This window comes from Adiantum capillus-veneris, chromosome 28 (genome assembly GCF_014529385.1).
Source record: "Adiantum capillus-veneris isolate H3 chromosome 28, ASM1452938v2, whole genome shotgun sequence".
NCBI classification, from domain to species: Eukaryota; Viridiplantae; Streptophyta; class Polypodiopsida; order Polypodiales; family Pteridaceae; genus Adiantum; species Adiantum capillus-veneris.
The window spans coordinates 106,105,599-106,124,523 of record NC_140958.1 but is presented as its reverse complement, the minus strand read 5'-3'; the positions used below and the strand labels follow the sequence as shown (position 1 = coordinate 106,124,523).

The window sequence follows — 18,925 nt, the reverse complement described above, 5'->3', positions numbered from 1 at the left end:
GCATCCAATTGACGTTGCATTCCCTCTGGGGATTCGGAGATCAACACTATGTCATCAGCATATAACAAAAGTGGAATCCATGTCCCTGCCAACTGAGCACCTTTATCCCCATCGCTGTCAATGTAGTCAGAAACCTCATCCACATACATACCGAAAAGGGTAGGAGAGAGCGGGCAGCCCTGCTTCACCCCAATAGTGGAGTGAACGGTGTAGAAAGTCCCTCCGGGGTGCGTACATGCCCTACTACTGATCTGTACAATGCCATGATTCCCCAAATGAGTTCTGTGGGTACTCCCATTTCCTGTAGTCTGCGCATCAGTCTAGCTCTGGTTACCGTGTCGAAAGCTTTGCGGAAGTCCACAAAGCTACAATAAATCCGTCTCCTATGAGATTTGCCTTCCTCGATGATGGCCCTGAGTGTTAGGATATGGTCAAGAGTGGAGAAGCCTCTGACTAGGCTATTTTGTTACTCTGACTTTGTATCAGATCCACCACTTTGTAACTTTCGGGTCTCATAGGTCATTATGGCCTTTTGAAGACGTTAATATAACATTTCATTCTCTCTCTCTCTCTCTCTCTCTCTCTCTCTCTCTCTCTCTCTCTCTCTCTCTCTCTCTATATATATATATATATATATATATATATATATGTGTGTGTGTGTGTGTGTGTGTGTGTGTGTGTGTGTTGTATGCGGTGCAGATATGGGGACCTTCTGTAGGCCAAGATGGTTGGAGACGTATGGAGAGGCCCTTGGTATCTATGATCTCTCGACTGATCAGAGCCAAGGCCTCCGTACCCCACGCTATCATTCGAGCAGAGCTAGCTGCCCCTCCTATGGAGATTGAGGCGCTTACTACTAGATCAGTCTCCTTTGTGCACAGCTTGTGGGATATTACTAGAGACAGATATGCTAGACTGGCCCTTGAGTTTTCATGCTGGTATGCACAGATGACATCATGGTTTCAGATGCATGGCTTCACCATGGACATGCTGCCCCCTTTCCAGTACTCTCTTCAGGCACCCTCGATGTCTCTTACATGGGCGCCAAGACCTCATCCAGTTGGATACCAGGAGGACATGGATAGAGCCACTACAGGAGTTGGGCACGAAGATGGCTTTCTATAAAGAGCATCTTCTCCACCTCACTGGAGATGAGTTTGTGATTCGACCCAGCTACATGGATACACATAAGTCTCATGGTTTGCGATGTGCCATTGGTTAGATACGCACATCCTCACATCAGCTGGAGATTGAGACTGGTAGATTCAGAGGGATACCAACAGACAATAGGATATGCCGCTTATGCCAGCTAGAGCCAGAGACAGAGCTACATTACAAATGTCATTGCACAGTCTACTATGAGATTCCAGGCCGTTTCCACTGCTTATTCAGAGAGGGTTTCGGTCCTTTCTCTAGGGTCATGAGTTACGAGGATCAAAGATGTCTTGGGCTATATCTACTTGAGTTACACAGATATAGAGACACTTTACTGGGGAGAGCTAGAGAGAGAGAGTCCCAGAGACGAATTACAGATTTTTTTTCACTAGATATGGGACAGCCAAAGGAGCACTCATCACTGCAAAGCTAAAACCACACTCATTCGACTACTACGGGCACTCTCATCGACCTACTCTCTCGACATCCAGAGTGCAGATGAGGATGGATTCAAGTAGTAGTAGCATTTTTGTTCTAGTCTTTTTGTACCCAGACATGGAATCAGATTCACAATTTTGTAACAGTTTGGTCTCATAGGTCATTTTGGCCTCTTGAAGACGTTAATATAGTATTTCATTTCATCTCTCTCTCTCTCAAGAGTCATAGGATACGAAGATCAGAGATGTCTGGTTTTGTTCTTGCTCGAGCTGCGCAGACACAGAGATAGCCTGATGAATGGAGAGGCTAGCCAGTCTCAAAGACGGATCACAGACTTTTTCAGAGCAGACACGGGACAGCCGCAAGAGCCACTCCCACAGCAGAGCTCCCCCTCGTCTCACACCAGAGGCACACTGATTGACCGAGCGATTGAATTGGGGAAAATCACGCGCCCGCGACTGCGAAGAACTACACAGCATCGACGGAGGCTACGACAGAAAATTCGGAGCACACTGCCAGGCATGCATGACACCCGGTCAGACTACTAACCATGGAGGAAATTGATGAGATTCGCCAACAACCGATGATAGATCTCTTGTGATTCAGCTATCCCACACCCACACCCGCTCGCGTGAGCCTTGCTCTGCTCCCGCGACCTACTGCAGCTCTAGCGCGTGAGCGACCTACAGCTCCAGCGCGTGACCTGCCGAGCTCGCGACCTGCTGCAGCCCCAGCGCGTGACGTGCTGCACCTGACCCCCAGCACACGACCTGCTGCACCTGCTGTCCCCTGCAGGTTTCTGCAGCACTGTCGCACCGACCCCCCTGTCCCGCCAGCAGAACTGCAGATTTCGGGCTTTGACAGGACCTGCAATTTACAGGATCTGCAGAATTCAGATAGACCTGCAAAATTCAAATTTTGCAAAATCCAGAAGACCCGCAGAATTCAATTCATTAACAGGGAATTTAGAAAACAGAAGACCTGCAGAATTCAATTCATTAACAAGGAATTTATTGCAGACTATTGCAGATGGTCGTAATGTAATTGGTAGAATTTGCAGAAAATTTACGCCATGTATGCTTAATGTGGGAGATCGTGTATGCATAATGTGGAAGTAGTGTGTTTCCTTTGAGCCGCAAACTCGTTTTTGGCAACGACCAAGCATGAGGAAGCAGAACGATAAGCCCGACCCCTTAGAAGATGCAGTCCAAAAGTGCAAAGAAGAAATGACTGAAACAATTAACAAGATCAACCGCAACCTCTTGGGCACAATAAAAATGCTCGAAGATCGCGTGTTGACCCAAGAAAGCAAGATCACTGCACTAGGAGATCGTGTGTCGGCCCAAGACGAAGAGATTGCGTCACTCAAGAAAGCGCTCACTGAAACACGATCACGAAACACACTTGAGGAGGGAGAATGGCAACCCTCAGTAATAGAAGAACTCAACACAATCAAAGAGCAAGTGCGAGCCATCAAAGAGGGGGAAGAGCAGCACAAAGAAATGACGACTTCTTGGGTGGACGCTATTACAAAGACTCAACAGAAAGCGGATGAGGCTGCGAAATGGATTGAAGTTGCCAAGAAAGGGAAAAGCAAGGAGACAACGTCCACACCCACCATTATCAACTTGACACTAGCAGAGAAGCAAAGAAGACGTGTGTGCTCTCTACATGTGAGAATCTGCGGTCTTAAAGACAAAGATAATGTAGACGAAGAGGTAAAAGAACTCATGGCTTTGATGGGGGTTCACGAGCCGATGCACTCAAGAGCTTGGAGAGTGGGCAACAAGAAGAATGGGAGCAATGGGGAATCCTCAAAAGAAAGGGCACTCATCATTCGTTTTCCTTCCATGGAAGCGAAGGACTTTTTGAAAAAGAGACAAACTCTTAAGAAAACAGTCTTTCTCGGGGATGACCTTACCCTCTCACAAATCGCTCATATGCAGGAGATGATGCCAGAGATTAGAGCGGCAAGGGGAAAAGGTAAGATTGCCTTTTACCGAGACGGAAGAGTGGTGATTTGGGAGCGACGCTCCACATGACGGTGTGAGGCCTATAGGACCGCACTCAAAGTTGCTACCTCGAATTGTAACGGATCTATGCGCCTTGATGTGGGTGCTTTTGAGGAGAGTTTTTCCGGGAGAGACATCATTTTCTACTCTGAGACACATCAGGCCCCTGGGCAGTCTATGCCTCGCACTAGTGGATACACATGGGAGACAGCCTGTAGACAGGAGACACGATCAGAGCACAGAGGGCGGGGCTCGGGAGGAGTGGAATTGTTATTCAGGGAGGAGTTGCAGCCATTGATACATATAGCCCGCAGAGATGAGCAAGCTACGTACATGTGGGTGAGATTGAGAGCAGAGACAGGCAGATATCTTTACATTGCTATTTGCTACTTTCCCCCGAGTACGTCAGTATATGCACCACCTAAAGGACAATCCCCCTTTTCTATCTTGGATGATGACATATGGGAGTTCTCTAGAGATGGTGACATTATCATTCTAGGGGACTTCAATGCTAGGACTGCCCATCATCAGACAGTATTTTATGATACTTCAAAGGAGATGCTAAGAGAGCTGGATGTTGCAGAAACGGGCCTATCCAGACTATCACAGGATGGGGTACACACTGAGTATGGGCGGCACTTGATAGACATGGGGACTGCACATGGACTAGCCATCTTGAATGGCCTACAGAGATTTCCCGCCGCGGGAGGTTTCACATGCTTTCCACACAGACATGGAGCCAGCACAGTGGATTATGTCATGGCACAACCGAGCCTCATCTCTAGTATCCAGGATCTCATTGTTGGGCCCAGACCTGTTGGGGTGGCAGTGGATCATGCTCTTGTGTCGTTGACCATCTCTTTCCAGTTCAGTGTAGCACACAGGCCACGGGCAGCAGCCCCTACTCGCTACACCTTCACGCAGGAGACGGACTCTGTATACATAGATGGGATATACAGACGCCTGTGCAGAGGAGCCAAGACGACCTCTAGAGGAGCTTACTACTATACTGATACAGACATTACATGATGCAGCAACAGAGGCATACCCACACGCTCAGCCTGAGCAGAGACGCTGTTCTGGGAGCATGCCGCAGAACACTTGGTATGATGAGGAACGCCGCGAGACTAGAGCCAAACTTCAGAGGAGGTGCTTTTGGGGGACATCACTCACAGACAGTCACAGATTGACTTACGGTGCCTTGGACGGCAGAAGAAGAGCGCATTTGTGGCCCGACTAGAGCAGGATTTGTACCAGCTATTCTTGAGTCAGGACTCACGTGAGGCATGGAGGCTCTTTCATGAGCACTCTCCCCCCCCTGCCATTACCTCTACAGAGGCCTGGGGCCAGTACACTTCATCTTTGTACACAATTCCTGGAAACTGCCCCTTCCCGACCCTCCCGATCCATGCCCACACGCATGTGCTTTTTTCACCACTGAGATGGTGAAGAAGGCCATTGACAGGATGAGGACTGGGAGAGCATATGATCATGATGGCTTAGTGGCTGAGCATTCTTGCATGCCAGAGATCTATTAGCAGAGCTTCTAGCAATTATGTTTAACCGTGCCATGTGCGAGGGCTTGCCTGATACTTGGAGCCTATCTATTATTGTACCTATCTTCAAGTCAGGAGACCCTATGGAGCCTGGGAATTATCGCACTATCATGATTGGACACACATTGGCACGGTTGTATGCATCCATTCTTGAGCAGCAGCTCAGTAGATGGGCACAGAGGGAGAGGATACGCGCAGCCGGTCAGGCAGGGTTTAGGAGGGGTTTTTCTACTCTCGACCATATCTTGACACTCAGAGCCATCATTGAGGAGGGCAGATCACATGGGAGACGGATCTATTGTAGCTTTGTGGACTTCCGCAAAGCATTTGACACAGTACCCAGAGCTAGATTGATGCGCAGACTACAGGAGATGGGAGTACCCACAGAGCTCATTTGGGGGATCATGGCATTATACAGGTCAGTAGTGGGCATGTATGCACCCTAGAGGGTCTATCTACGCCGGTTCACTCCACTATAGGGGTGAAGCAGGGCTGCCCACTCTCTCCTACTCTATTCGGTATGTATATGGATGAGGTTTCTGACTACATTGAGAGCGATGGTGATAGAGGTGCACAGCTGGCACAGACATGGATTCCACTATTGTAATATGCTGATGATATTGTGTTGATCTCCGACTCTCCGGAGGGGATGCAACGTCACTTGGATGCTTTGCATAGGTTTGCCCACGAAAGTGGTTTGTCTGTCAACCTTGGTAAAACCAAGGTTATGGTGTTAAATACCACCTCACAGTGGATCAGGAGGTCAGCACCTACATTCACATACGGCCAGGAGACGGTGGACTATACCGATGCTTACACTTACCTTGGAGTGGTTCTTAGCGGACTAGCATTTTCATTGAGGAGAGCAGCAGAGACTAGATTGACCAGAGCCCATGCAGCTTTGGGTAGATTGGAGAGGATGTGTTCACAGGTTCAGTTTCAGGAGCCTCGGACGAAGCTCTGGCTCTCTGACACATTGCTGGCTTTTGCATTGCTCTATGGAGCTGAGGTGTGGGGACCTTCACTGCATCATCACGGGAGGTCGGGTCGCACTGATGGATGGGGAGACATGGAGAAACCTCGGGTCTCTATGATCTCGTGGCTCATTAGAGCCAAGGCTTCAGTACCACGGGGCCATTATCCGAGCAGAGTTAGCGGCCCCCCCTCTAGGGGTTGAGGCGCTCACCAGATCAGTCTCCTTCATACACCGCTTGTGGGAACTTCCCAGAGGCAGATATGCCCGCCTTGCACTTGAGTCCTCTAGACAGTTAGCCATGCAGGGAGATACAGCATGCTGGTATGGGGAGATGACATCATGGTTTCAGGCGCATGGGTTCAGCATGGACAGATTGCCACCTTTTCAGTACTCACTAGATGCACCATCTCTCACTGTTACACAATCCGAGATTACCAGGCTCATCCGCCAGGACTTGACTCAGCTAGACACCAGGAGGACTTGGATACAGCCAGCACAGGAGCTGGGCACGAAGATGGCTTTCTGCAAGCAGCATCTTCTCCACCTTACGGAGGACGGTTTTGTGACGAGGCCCAGATACATGGACACCCACCTGTCTCATGGGATACGATGTGCTATTGGCCAGATACGCACATCTTCACACCAGTTGCGGATCGAGACTGGGAGATACAGTGGAGTACCAACAGAGGCCATGACATGCCCCTTGTGTGGCATAGAGCCTGAGACAGAGTTACATTACACATGCCGTTGCCCCATCTACTACGAGATACGAGGCCGCTTCCACTGCTTGTTCAGAGAGGGGTTTGGACCACTCTCCAGAGTCATGGGGTACGAGGATCAGAGATGCCTGGGTTTGTTTTTGCTCGAGCTGCGCAGACACAGAGAGAGCCTCATGACAGGAGAGGCTAGCCAGTCTCACTGACAAATCACAAATTTCTTCAAAGCAGACACTGGACAGCCGGAGGAGCTACTACCACAGCAGAGCTCACATTCATCTCACACTAGAGGCACACTGATCGACCGAGCGATTGAGTCGGGGAGAGCATCGACGGAGGCTGCATCGGAGGATTCGGATCACTCTAGCCAGGCATGCTCGACGCCCGGTCAAACTACTGACCATGGAGGAGATTGATGAGATCCGCCAGCAATCGATGCTAGATCTCCTGTGATTTAGCTATCCCAACCAGCTGCTACTCTACTTTGCCTAGCTCACATCGAGCAGCTTAGGATTCCATAGTATTTTTATCTTGTTATGTTGTTATTTTGTTACTCTGAATTTGTATCAGATCCACCACATTGTAACTTTCTGGTCTCATAGGTCACTTTGGCCTTTTGAAGACGTTAATATAACATTTCATTTTCTCTCTCTCTCTCTCTCTCTCTCTCTCTCTCTCTCTCTCTCTCTCTCTCTCTCCGCCTACAGCACCGCCCCTGCTCACGCACCTCTCCCCGCTCCACGCCCCCCGACACGCTGCCCTCTGCTCTTCTACGCGTAGGATGTCCCCCCCCCCCCCCCCCCTTCTTCTATGCATAAGATGTCCCCCCCCCTTCTTCTACGCGTAGGAAGTCTTTTTCTTTTCTTTTTTTTTTCTTTTTTTTTTCCAGATCCACCGCCTTGTAACTTTCCGGTCTCATAGGTCACTATGGCCTTTTGAAGACGTTAATATAACATTTCTTCTCATTTTATTTCATTTCTCTCTCTTATTGTCCCCCCCGGCCTTCCCCCCCCCCCCCCCCCCAACAGCACTGCTCCTGCTGCTGGCCCACTGCAGCACCACCTGCCTGTAGCTGCTGCTTCAGAGGCCGACACACACACCGTTACGCACACCCCTAATCGAGCATCCCGAAGAGCCCAACAGGAAATTGAAAACAAACAGAGAGCGCGATATTCAGAATTTTACAGGGAATTACAAAAAACTCAAAACTGCAGACCTCGTTTCTGGCGGCGACCAAGCATGAGGAAGCAGAATGATAAACCCGATCCTTTAGAGGATGCAGTTCAAAAATGCAAAGAAAAAATGACAGAAACAATTAACAAGATCAACCGCAACCTACTAGACACAACAAAAAATGCTCGAAGATCGTGTGTTTGCCCAAGAAAGCAAGATCACTACAATGGGAGATCGTATGACGGCCCAAAACAAAGAGATTGCGTCACTCAAGAAGGCGCTCGCAGAGGCACAATCACGAAACACACTTGAACAGGGAGAACTGCAACCCTCAGTAATAGAAGAACTAAACTCAATCAAAGAACAAGTGCCAGCCATCAAAGAGGGGGAAGAGCAACACAAAGAGATGACGACTTCGTGGGTGGACGTTGTTACAAAGACTCAGCAGAAGGCAGATGAAGCCCATAAATGGATTGAGGTGGCCAGGAAAGGGAAAAGCAAGGAAACAGGGTCGACACCCACCATTATCAGCTTGACCCTAGAAGAGGAGCAAAGACGACGTGTGCGCTCTCTACATGTGAGAATTTGCAGTCTTACAGACAAAGATAATGTAGACGAAGAGGTAAAAGAACTCGTGGCTTTGATGGGGGTTCATGAGCCGATGCACTCAAGAGCTTGGAGAGTGGGCAACAAGAAAAATGGGAGCAATGGGGAAACCTCGAAAGAAAGGGCACTCATCCTCCGTTTTCCCTCCATGGAAGCAAAGAAAGACTTTCTGAAGAAAAGACCAACTCTTAAAAAAACGGGTACTTTCTCGGGGATGACCTTACCCTCTCACAGATCGCTCATATGCAGGAGGTAATGCCAGAGATTAGAGTAGCAAGGGAAAAAGGCAAGATTGCCTTTTACCGAGATGGAAGAGTGGTGATATTGGAGCGACGCTCCACATGACGGTGTGAGGCCTATGGGACTGCACTCAAAGTTGCTACCTGGAATTGTAATGGATCTATGCGTCTTGATGTAGGTGCTTTTGAGGAGAGTTTTTCCGGGAGAGACATCATTTTCTACTCTGAGACGCATCAGACCCCTGGGGAGTCTATGCCTCACATTAGTGGATACAGATGGGAGACAGCCTATAGACAAGAGACACGATCGGAGCACAGAGGGCGGGGCTCGGGAGGAGTGGCAGTGTTATTCAAGGAGGAGCTGCAGCCATTGATACATATAGCTCGCAGAGATGAGCAAGCTAGGTACATGTGGGTGAGATTGAGAGCAGAGACAGGCAGATATCTTTACATTGCTATTTGCTACTTTCCCCCGAGTACGTCAGTATATGCACCACCTAAAGGACAATCCCCCTTTTCTATCTTGGATGATGACATATGGGAGTTCTCTAGAGATGGTGACATTATCATTCTAGGGGACTTCAATGCTAGGATTGCCCATCATCAGACAGTGTTTTATGATACCTCAGAGGAGATGCTGAGAGAGTTGGATGTGGTGGAGACAGGCCTATCTAGATGATCGCAGGATGGGGAATATATTGAATATGGACGGCACTTGATAGACATGGGGATTGCACATGGATTGGCCATCTTGAATGGCCTACAGAGATTTCCTGTTGCGGGAGGTTTCACATGCTTTCCACACAGACACGGAGCCAGCACAGTGGATTATGTCATGGCACAACCGAGCCTCATCTCTAGTATCCAGGATCTCATTGTTGGGCCCAGACCTGTTGGGGTGGCAGTGGATCATGCTCTTGTGTCGTTGACCATCTCTTTCCAGTTCAGTGTAGCACACAGGCCACGGGCAGCTGTCCCTACTCGCTACACCTTCACGCGGGAGACGAACTCTGTATACATAGATGGAATATACAGACGCTTGTGCACTGAGGAGCCGGGACGACCTCTGGAGGAGCTTACTACTATACTGACAGATTTTACATGATGCAACAGCAGAGGCATACCCACACACTCAGCCTGAGCAGAGACGCCGTTCTGGGAGCATGCCCCAGAACAGCTGGTATGGTGCAGAATGCCGCGAGACTAGAGCTAGAATTCAGAGGGAGGTGCTTTTGGGAGACATCACTCACAGGGAGTCACAGATTGACTTCCGACGCCTAGTGCGGCGGAAGAAAAGGGCATTTTTGGGTCGACTAGAGCAGGATCTTTACCAGCTATTCTTGAGTCAAGACTCACGTGAGGCGTGGCGGCTCTTTCATGAGCAATCCCCCCCACCTACCGTTACCTCTACAGAGACTTGGGGCCAATACGCATCATCTTTGTACACAGTTTCTGGACAGCCGCCCCTCCCCGACCCCCCCGGATCCATGCCCACACACATGTGCTTTTTTCACCGCTGAGATGGTGAGGAAGGCCATTGACAGGATGAGGACTGGGAGAGCATATATCATGATGGCTTAGTGGCTGAGCATTTCATGCATGCTAGAGATCTACTAGCAGAGCTTCTAGCAGTTATGTTTAATCGTGCCATGTGTGAGGGCTTACCTGATACTTGGAGCCTTTCTACGATTGTACCCATCTTCAAGTCAGAAGACCCTAGGAAGCCTGGGAATTATCGCACATTCATGATTGGACACACATTGGCACGATTGTACGCATCCATTATTGAGCAGCGGCTGAGTAGATGGGCAGAGAGGGAAGGGATACGTGCAGCTGGGCAGGCACGTTTCAGGAGATGCTTTTCTACTATTGACCATATCTTGACACTCAGAGCCATCATTGAGGAGGGCAGATCACATGGAAACGGATCAATTGTAGCTTTGTGGATTTCCACAAAGCATTTGACACAGTACCCAGAGCTAGATTGATGCGCAGATTACAGGAGATGGGAGTACCCACAGAGCTCATTTGGGGGATCATGGCATTGTACAAGTCAGTAGTGGGGCATGTACGCACCCCAGAAGGCTTGTTCGCACCGGTTCACTCCACTATTGGTGTGAAGCAAGGCTGCCCGCTCTCTCCTACTCTATTTGGTATGTATGTGGATGAGGTTGCTGACTACATTGAGAGAGATCGTGATAGAGGTGCACAGCTGGCAGGGACATCGATTCCACTATTGCTCTATGCTGATGATATTGTGTTGATCTCCGACTCTCCAGAGGGGATGCAACGTCACTTGGATGCTCTGCATAGATTTGCCCACGAAAGTGGTTTGCTGTCAACCTTGGTAAAACCAAGGTCATGGTATTTAATACCACCCCACAGTGGATCAGGAGGTCAGCACCCGCATTCACATATGGCCAGGAGACGGTGGAGTACACAGATGCTTACACTTACCTTGGAGTGGTTTTTAGTGGACCAGCATTTTCACTGAGGAGAGCAGCAGAGACTAGATTGACCAGAGCCCATGCAACATTGGGCAGATTGGAGAGGATGTGTTCGCAGGTTCAGTTTCAGGAGCCTCGGACGAAGCTCTGGCTATTTGACACTCTAGTGGCGTCTGCATTGCTCTATGGAGCTGAGATATGGGGGCCTTCATTGGATCATCACGCGAGGACAAGTCCCATTCATGGGTGGGGGGACATGGAGAAGCCCTTGGTCTCTATGATCTCACGGCTCATTAGAGCCAAGGCTTCAGTACGACGTGCCATTATCCAAGTAGAGCTTGCTGCCCCCCCACTAGTAGTCGAGGCGCTTACCAGATCTGTCTCCTTCATACACCGCATGTGGGAGCTTCCCAGAGACAGATATGCCCGCCTTGCACTTGAGTCCTCTATACAGTTAGCCATGCAGGGAGATATAGCATGCTGGTATGGTGAAATGAAATCATGGTTTCAGGCGCATGGGTTCAGCATAGACAGATTGCCCCCCTTCCAGTACTCATTAGAGGCACCCTCTCTAACTCTTACACAGTCCGAGATAACCAGGCTCATCCGACAAGACCTGGCTCAGCTAGACATCAGGAAGACATGGATACAACCAGCGCAGGAGCTGGGCACGAAGATGGCTTTCTACAGAGAGCATCTTCTCCAACTTACAGAGGACGGTTTTGTGGCGAGGCCCAGATACATGGACACTCACTTGTCTCATGGGATACGATGTGCTATTGGCCAGATACGCACATCTTTACAGCAGCTGCGGATCGAGACTGGGAGATACAATGGAGTACCAGCAGAGGCCACGACATGCCCCCTTTGTGGCATGGAGCCAGAGACAGTTGCACTACACATGCCACTGCCCCGTCTACTACGAGATACGAGGCCGCTTCCACTGCTTGTTCAGAGAGGGCTTTGGACCACTCTCTAGAGTCATGCAGTACGAGGATCAGAGATGCTTGGGTTTGTTTCTACTCGAGCTGCGCCGACACAGAGAGAGCTTGATGAGAGGAGAGGCTTGCCAGTCTCAGAGACACATCACAGACTTCTTTAGAGCAGACACTGGACACCCGGAGGAGCCACTACCACAACAGAGCCCGTCGCCTCACGCCAGAGGCACACTAATCGACCGGGCGACCGAGCTGGGGAGATCCAAACGCCCACGACTGCGGAGGACTACACAGTATCGATGAAGGCTGCATCAGAGGCTTCGGATCACTTTGGCCCGACGTGCACGACGCCGGGTCAAACTACTGACCATGGAACAGATTGATGAGGTCCGCCAGCGACCGATGCTGGATCTCTTGTGATTTACCTACCCCAGCTAGCTGCTCTGCCCCGTTCACAACTAGCTGTCCAGGATTCCATAGTATATTTGTTTTGTCATTTTGTCATTTTGTTACTCTGACTTTGTATCAGATCCACCACATTGTAACTTTTTGGTCTCATAGGTCACTTTGGCCTTTTGAAGACATTAATATAACATTTCATTTCATTTCATCTCTCTCTCTCTCTCTCTCTCTCTCTCTCTCTCTCTCTCTCTGTGCACCCGCCACTGCACCCGCTCGCGCGCACTCTGCACCCCCCCGCCTCCTGCTCGCTTGCTCTCTCTCTCTCTCCCTCCCTGCTCCTGCATCCTCCCCTCGCGCTCTCCCCCCCTCCCGCTCCTGCTCCCACTGCCCCGACCCTTGCCTCCACACGCGCTCTCGCTCCCCCCCCCCCCCTGCAACCCGCCCCCCAGCTTGTTGAACCCCAACCCTAAGCGCTCTGCCGCCCGGGCATAGAGAGAGAGTGGGAAGGTTTTAGGCGTAGCGAGAGAGAGAGAACCCGCGAGCCTAGAGAGAGGAGGGTAGGGAGAGGAAAAAAAAGAGCGTAGAGAGAGAAAACCTGCGATCGTAGAGAGAGAAAGAGGGTAGGGAGAAAAAAAATGCGTAGCGAGAGAAAAACCCGCAACCGTAGAGAGAGAAAGAGGGTAGGGTCCAAAAAACAAAAAAAAAAACAGTCCGGTACCGCTCTCCCTCTCTAGTCGCGGCCTCTCAATCATGAGAAAGCCAAATAGCAAGGATGACCCGATGGAGGATGCTATCCAAAAATGCAAAGAATTGAGTGAGTCCATCCGCAAAATCAACTGCCACCTCCTAGGTACTACTAACAGACTCAACGCACACGTGGCAGCACACGAAAGTACAATACATACACTCGAAGATCGTGTGAAGGGCCAAGATGAGGAAATCGCACTACTTAAGAAAGAGCTTGCAGAGGTGCGGTCGCAGAATGTCCTCGAAGAGGGAGAACTTCAACCGTCTGCCATTGAAAAGCTTAACACGATTAAGGAACAAGTACGGGCGATCAAAGAAGGTGGGGAGCAACAAAAAGAAATGACGACCTCGTGGGTAGATGTCATCACAAAGACCCAACAAAAAGCAGAAAAGGCCGAAAAATGGATCGAGATTGTCAAGAAAGGGAAAGGCAAGGAAATAAGTCCCACCCCCACACCAACCATCATCAACTTGACACTAGAAGAGGAGCAAAGGAGACGTGTACGGGCCTTACACGTAAGGATATGTGGCCTCAGAGACCAAGATAATGTAGATAAAGAGGTGAAAGAACTCATGACTCTGGTGGGGGTCAACGAGCAGACGCATATGAGGGCTTTGAGAGTGGGAACTAAGAAAAGTGGGAGCAACGGAGAAACCTCGAAGGAAAGGGCACTCATTCTCCGCTTCCCCTCCATGGAAGCGAAGAAAGACTTCTTGAAGAAGAGACCGACTCTAAACAAGACTGGCATCTTTCTTGGAGATGACCTCACCCTCTCGCAGATTGCTCATATGCAAGAAGTAATGCCGAAAATAAGAGCAGCAAGGGAGAAGGGGAAGATTGCTTTTTACAGGGATGGAAAGGTGGTGATATTAGAGCAACGCCCCGCATGATGGTGCGAGACCTATGGGACCACACTAAGATGGCAACCTGGAATTGTAATGGGTCACTCCCTCTTGATGTAGGGGCCTTTGAGGATAGCTTCACGGGGGAGAGACATCATTTTCTACTCTGAGACACATCAAGCACCTGGACAATCCATGCCACAGGTGAGCGGATATAGATGGGAGACAGCCTGCAGACAGGAGACCATATCGGAGCATCGAGGACGGGACTCGGGGAGTGGCAGTTCTATTAAGGGAGGAACTGGAGCCACTGATATATATAGCACGCAAGGATGGACAGGCTAGGTACATGTGGGTGAGGCTCAGGGCAAAGACGGGCAGATACCTCTACATTGCTATCTGTTACTTTCCTCCTAGTACGTCAGTATATGCATCACCTAGAGGACAATCCCCCTTTGCTATTTTGGATAATGACATATGGGAGTTTTCCAAGGATGGTGACATGTCACATTATCATACTAGGGGATTTCAATGCTAGGACTGCCCACCACCAGACAATATTTAATGATACTTCCGAAGAGATGCTTAGGGAGCTGGACGTCACAGAGATGGGTCTATCCAGACTATCACAAGATGAAGAATACACTGAATATGGCAGATACTTGATAGATATGGGAATCGCACACAGATTGGCCATTATGAATGGCCTACAAAGATTTTTGACAGCTGGAGGTTTTACTTGCTTTCCACACCGACATGGTGCCAGCACAATGGATTATGTTATGGCCCAGCCAAGTCTCATTCCATTCTTTAAGGATTTCATCGTGGGCACTAGGCCAGTTGGAGTAACAGTTGATCATACTACCGTGTCTTTCACCCTGACCTTTCAGTTCAGCACAACTTAAACACTAGGAGAGGTCCCCACACACACTCGGTATCCCTTCATGAAGGAGACGGATTTTGTGTATATGGATGAGATATACAGGCAGCTATGCACCCAGGCGCCGGGACGGCCACTAGAACTCACTCAATTATTGACAGAGACGCTCCATGATGCAGCATCGAAGGCATACCCCCACAGCCAGCCCACACGGAGACGATCTGGAAACATGCCCCATAACAATTGGTATGATGAGGAGTGCAGAGCGACGAGGATCAAATTACACAGGGAAGTGCTCACAGGTATTACCACACATGGACAGTAATGGATTATCTTTCGCCGCCTAGTTCGACGAAAGAAAAGGGCCTATCTATCTTAGCTAGAGCGGGATCTACATCAGATATTTATAAGTCAGGACTCGGGCGAAGCATGGAGGCTATTCCAAGAACATTCACCACCGCCAGCGGTCACCTCCACTGAGACATGGGGGGAATATGCCACATCTCTCTACACAGCATCAGGGCAACCACCTCTGCCGGACCCACTAGAGACATGGGGGGAATATGCCACATCTCTCTACACAGCATCAGGGCAACCACCTCTGCCGGACCCACTAGAGACATGCCCGGAGACATGTTCCTTCTTTACTGCCGAGACAAGGAGAGTGCATGATCATGATGGTCTAGTAGCAAAGCACTTCATCCATGCCAGAGATATGCTTGCAGAGCTCTTGGCTATGATGTTTAATTGAGCCATGTATGAAGGCTTCCCGGAGACTTGGAGTATGTCTACGATTGTGCCTATTTTCAAGTCAGGAGATCCCATGATTCTTGCGAATTATCGCACCATCATGGTTGGTCACACATTAGCTAGGTTGTATGCATCCGTTCTTGAGTAGGAGCTGAGTAGATCGGCATAGCGAGAGGGCATAAGAGCACCAAGGCAAGCACGTTTCAAGAGAGGTTTCTCCACTCGTGACCAGATTCTGACACTCAAAGCTATTATGGAGGAGGGTAGACACCATGGCAAGAGAATCTATTGTAGCTTTGTGGACTTCCGCAAAGCTTTTGACACAGCGCCGAGAGCCAGACTTATACACAGGCTTCAGGACATGGGTGTGCCTACACAGCTGATATGGGGTATTCTGGCTCTATACAGGACAATGATGGGGCGGGAACGCACCACTGAGAAAACGTCTGAGATGGTCCAGGGATGCCCCCTATCCCCGACTCTTTTTGGGATGTATGTGGATAAGTTTTCGGACTATGTAGAGCGTCAGGGGGACAGGGGGGGCTCAGCTAGCAGGGACATGGATTCCGCTGTTACTATATGCTGATGATATTGTGTTGATTTCTGACTCCCCAGAGGGGATGCAACGTCATTTGGATGCTCTGCATACATTTGCTCAAGACAGTGGATTGTCGATCAATCTGGGGAAAACCAAGGCTATGGTATTCAACACCACACCACAGTGGGTAAAGAGGTCAACACCCACATTTATGTATGGCCAGGAGACTGTGGAGTACATAGATGCATATACCTATCTTGGGGTAGTCTTCGGTGGACCGGTGTTTTCACTAAGGAGAGCATCAAAGACTAGATTGACGAGAGCATATGCAGCTTTGGGAGGACTGGAGAGGATATGTTCGCAGGTTCAATTTCAGGACCCGCGAACAAAGCTTTGGCTTTTTGACACTCTTGTGACTCCAGCTATGCTCTATGGAGTTCAGGTATGGGGACCCTCAATAGACCACCATGGGAGATCTGGCAACATAGATCGATGGAGATGTATGGAGAGGCCTCTGGTCTCTTGATCGCCCGGATGATTCGGGCTAAGGCCTCAATACCACATGAGTTTATCCGAGCCGAGCTAGCCGCCCCCCCCCCCCCCCTCTCGTGGTGGAGGCATTGACGAGATCAGTTTCCTTTATGCACGGTCTATGGAATCTCCCCAGGAACAAATACGCACAGCTTGCCCTGGAGTCATCTCGACAACTAGCTCTACAAGGCGATACAGCATGTTGGTATGGACAGATGACATCATGGTTTCAGTTGCATTGTCTCAACATGCATAGATTACCTCCATTTCAATACTCCCTAGATGCACCCTCCCTGTCTCTCATACGGACAGAGATCACCAGACTCATACGTCAGGATCTGATTCAGCTAAATAGAAGGAGCACATGGATACAGCCGACAAAGGAGTTGGGCACGAAGATGGCCTTCTACAGAGAGCATCTTCTCCAACTCACGGAGGACGGCTTTGTGACTAGGCCTGCATACATGGATACACACTTATCTCATGGGATAAGATGCGCTATTGGACAGATACGCACATCCTCACATCACCTCCAGATCGAGATTGGCCGATTTCGAGAGGTGCCGACACAAGCCAGGATATGTCACCTATGTAACTTAGAGCCAAAGACAGAGCTGCACTACACATGTCATTGCCCGGCATACTATGCGATACGCGGCCGCTTCCACTGCCTGTTCAGAGAAGGGTAAGGACCTTTTTCTAGAGTCATGAGATACAAGGATCAGAAGTGTCTCGGATTGTTCCTGCTAGAGCTGCGCAGACTTAGGGAGAGCTTGCTGAGGACATCAGGGGAAAGACAGTCTCAGAGACGAATCACAGAGTTCTTTACACCAGGCAGAGGAGAGCCAACGGAGCAGTCATTACAGCAGATCTCAGAGCCTACTCATACTAGAGGTACACTGCTTGACCGAGCCACTGAACTTGGCAGATCCAGACGTCCACGACCTCCGGGGGTCTCCCACTACTGACGAAGGCTGCAACAAAAGATACAGATCACTCTAGCTTGACATGCCAGACGCCCAACCAGAGTTCTGACCATGGAGGAGGTTGATGAGATTTGACAGCGACTGATGAGAGATTTCATTTGAACCCACAACCCCCCCCCATTTCCTTTCTCCTTAGTGTTTTAGTGTTAGTTCTTTGTAACTTGGTAACTTTGTAATTTCCGTACTCACACATGGTATCAGATTCACCAATTGTAACTTTTTGGTCTCATAGATCATTTTGGCCTTTTGAAGACCTTAATATAACATTTCATTTCATTTCTCTCTCTCTCCGCGTCCCTCCTCCCCTCTCAAGCTCTCAAGTCTATAAGACACACGTTTGCCACAGTAAGGTTGAATGGTGTCACAAGGCGGGCACCACGTGCCAATAAAAAAGAACAGACTGAACAGACTTTTACCACTTCAATAACAACTAAACTGAAAGAGAGAGACGACACGCGACACGGAGTGGACGAATTCCACCCCAGAGAGTATTGGCCCCAAACCTTGGCGCCTCTTTCGGTATTTCTTTATATTACATCATCAAAGTACAACCCGGTACTCCAGACTCTGCACCTTCTCCAGGAAGCATGCCAGAGAATGAGCCCTAGCCTCATATTTAAAGGCCCTAGGCCTAAAAAGCAGTTTACATGAAAAGCTTTCAAAATCAAAAGCTTCTAGTCCAAAAAGCAGTTTACATGAAAAGTTTTCAAACTCAAAAGCTTCTGGCCAAAAAGCAATGCCAAAAGCTGCCAGCGTAAATCACGGACATCCGTACAACCTGCCACATCATTATGCCAGCGTAATTTTCGGAAAATCAGCCACACTGTTGCAGTTTTAGGGTTAGGGTTTCCAGAATTAGGGTTTGCAGGTTTTAGGGTTAGGGTTTTCAAAATTAGGGTTTGCAGGTTTTAGGGTTAGGGTTTTCAGAATTAGGGTTTCAGCAGTTAGGGTTTCTGGAAAGGGGTTTCAGCAGTTAGGGTTTCCAAAATTAG

At 49.3% G+C, this 18,925-nt stretch overlaps 1 protein-coding gene across 1 annotated transcript in view; it reads right to left on the bottom strand.

Moving 5' to 3' along the window:
- Window positions 1-18,925, bottom strand: part of EMB1441 (zinc knuckle (CCHC-type) family protein) — a 74,657-nt gene that overhangs the window by 39,616 nt on the left and 16,116 nt on the right. The gene's annotated exons all lie outside the window — the stretch shown is intronic.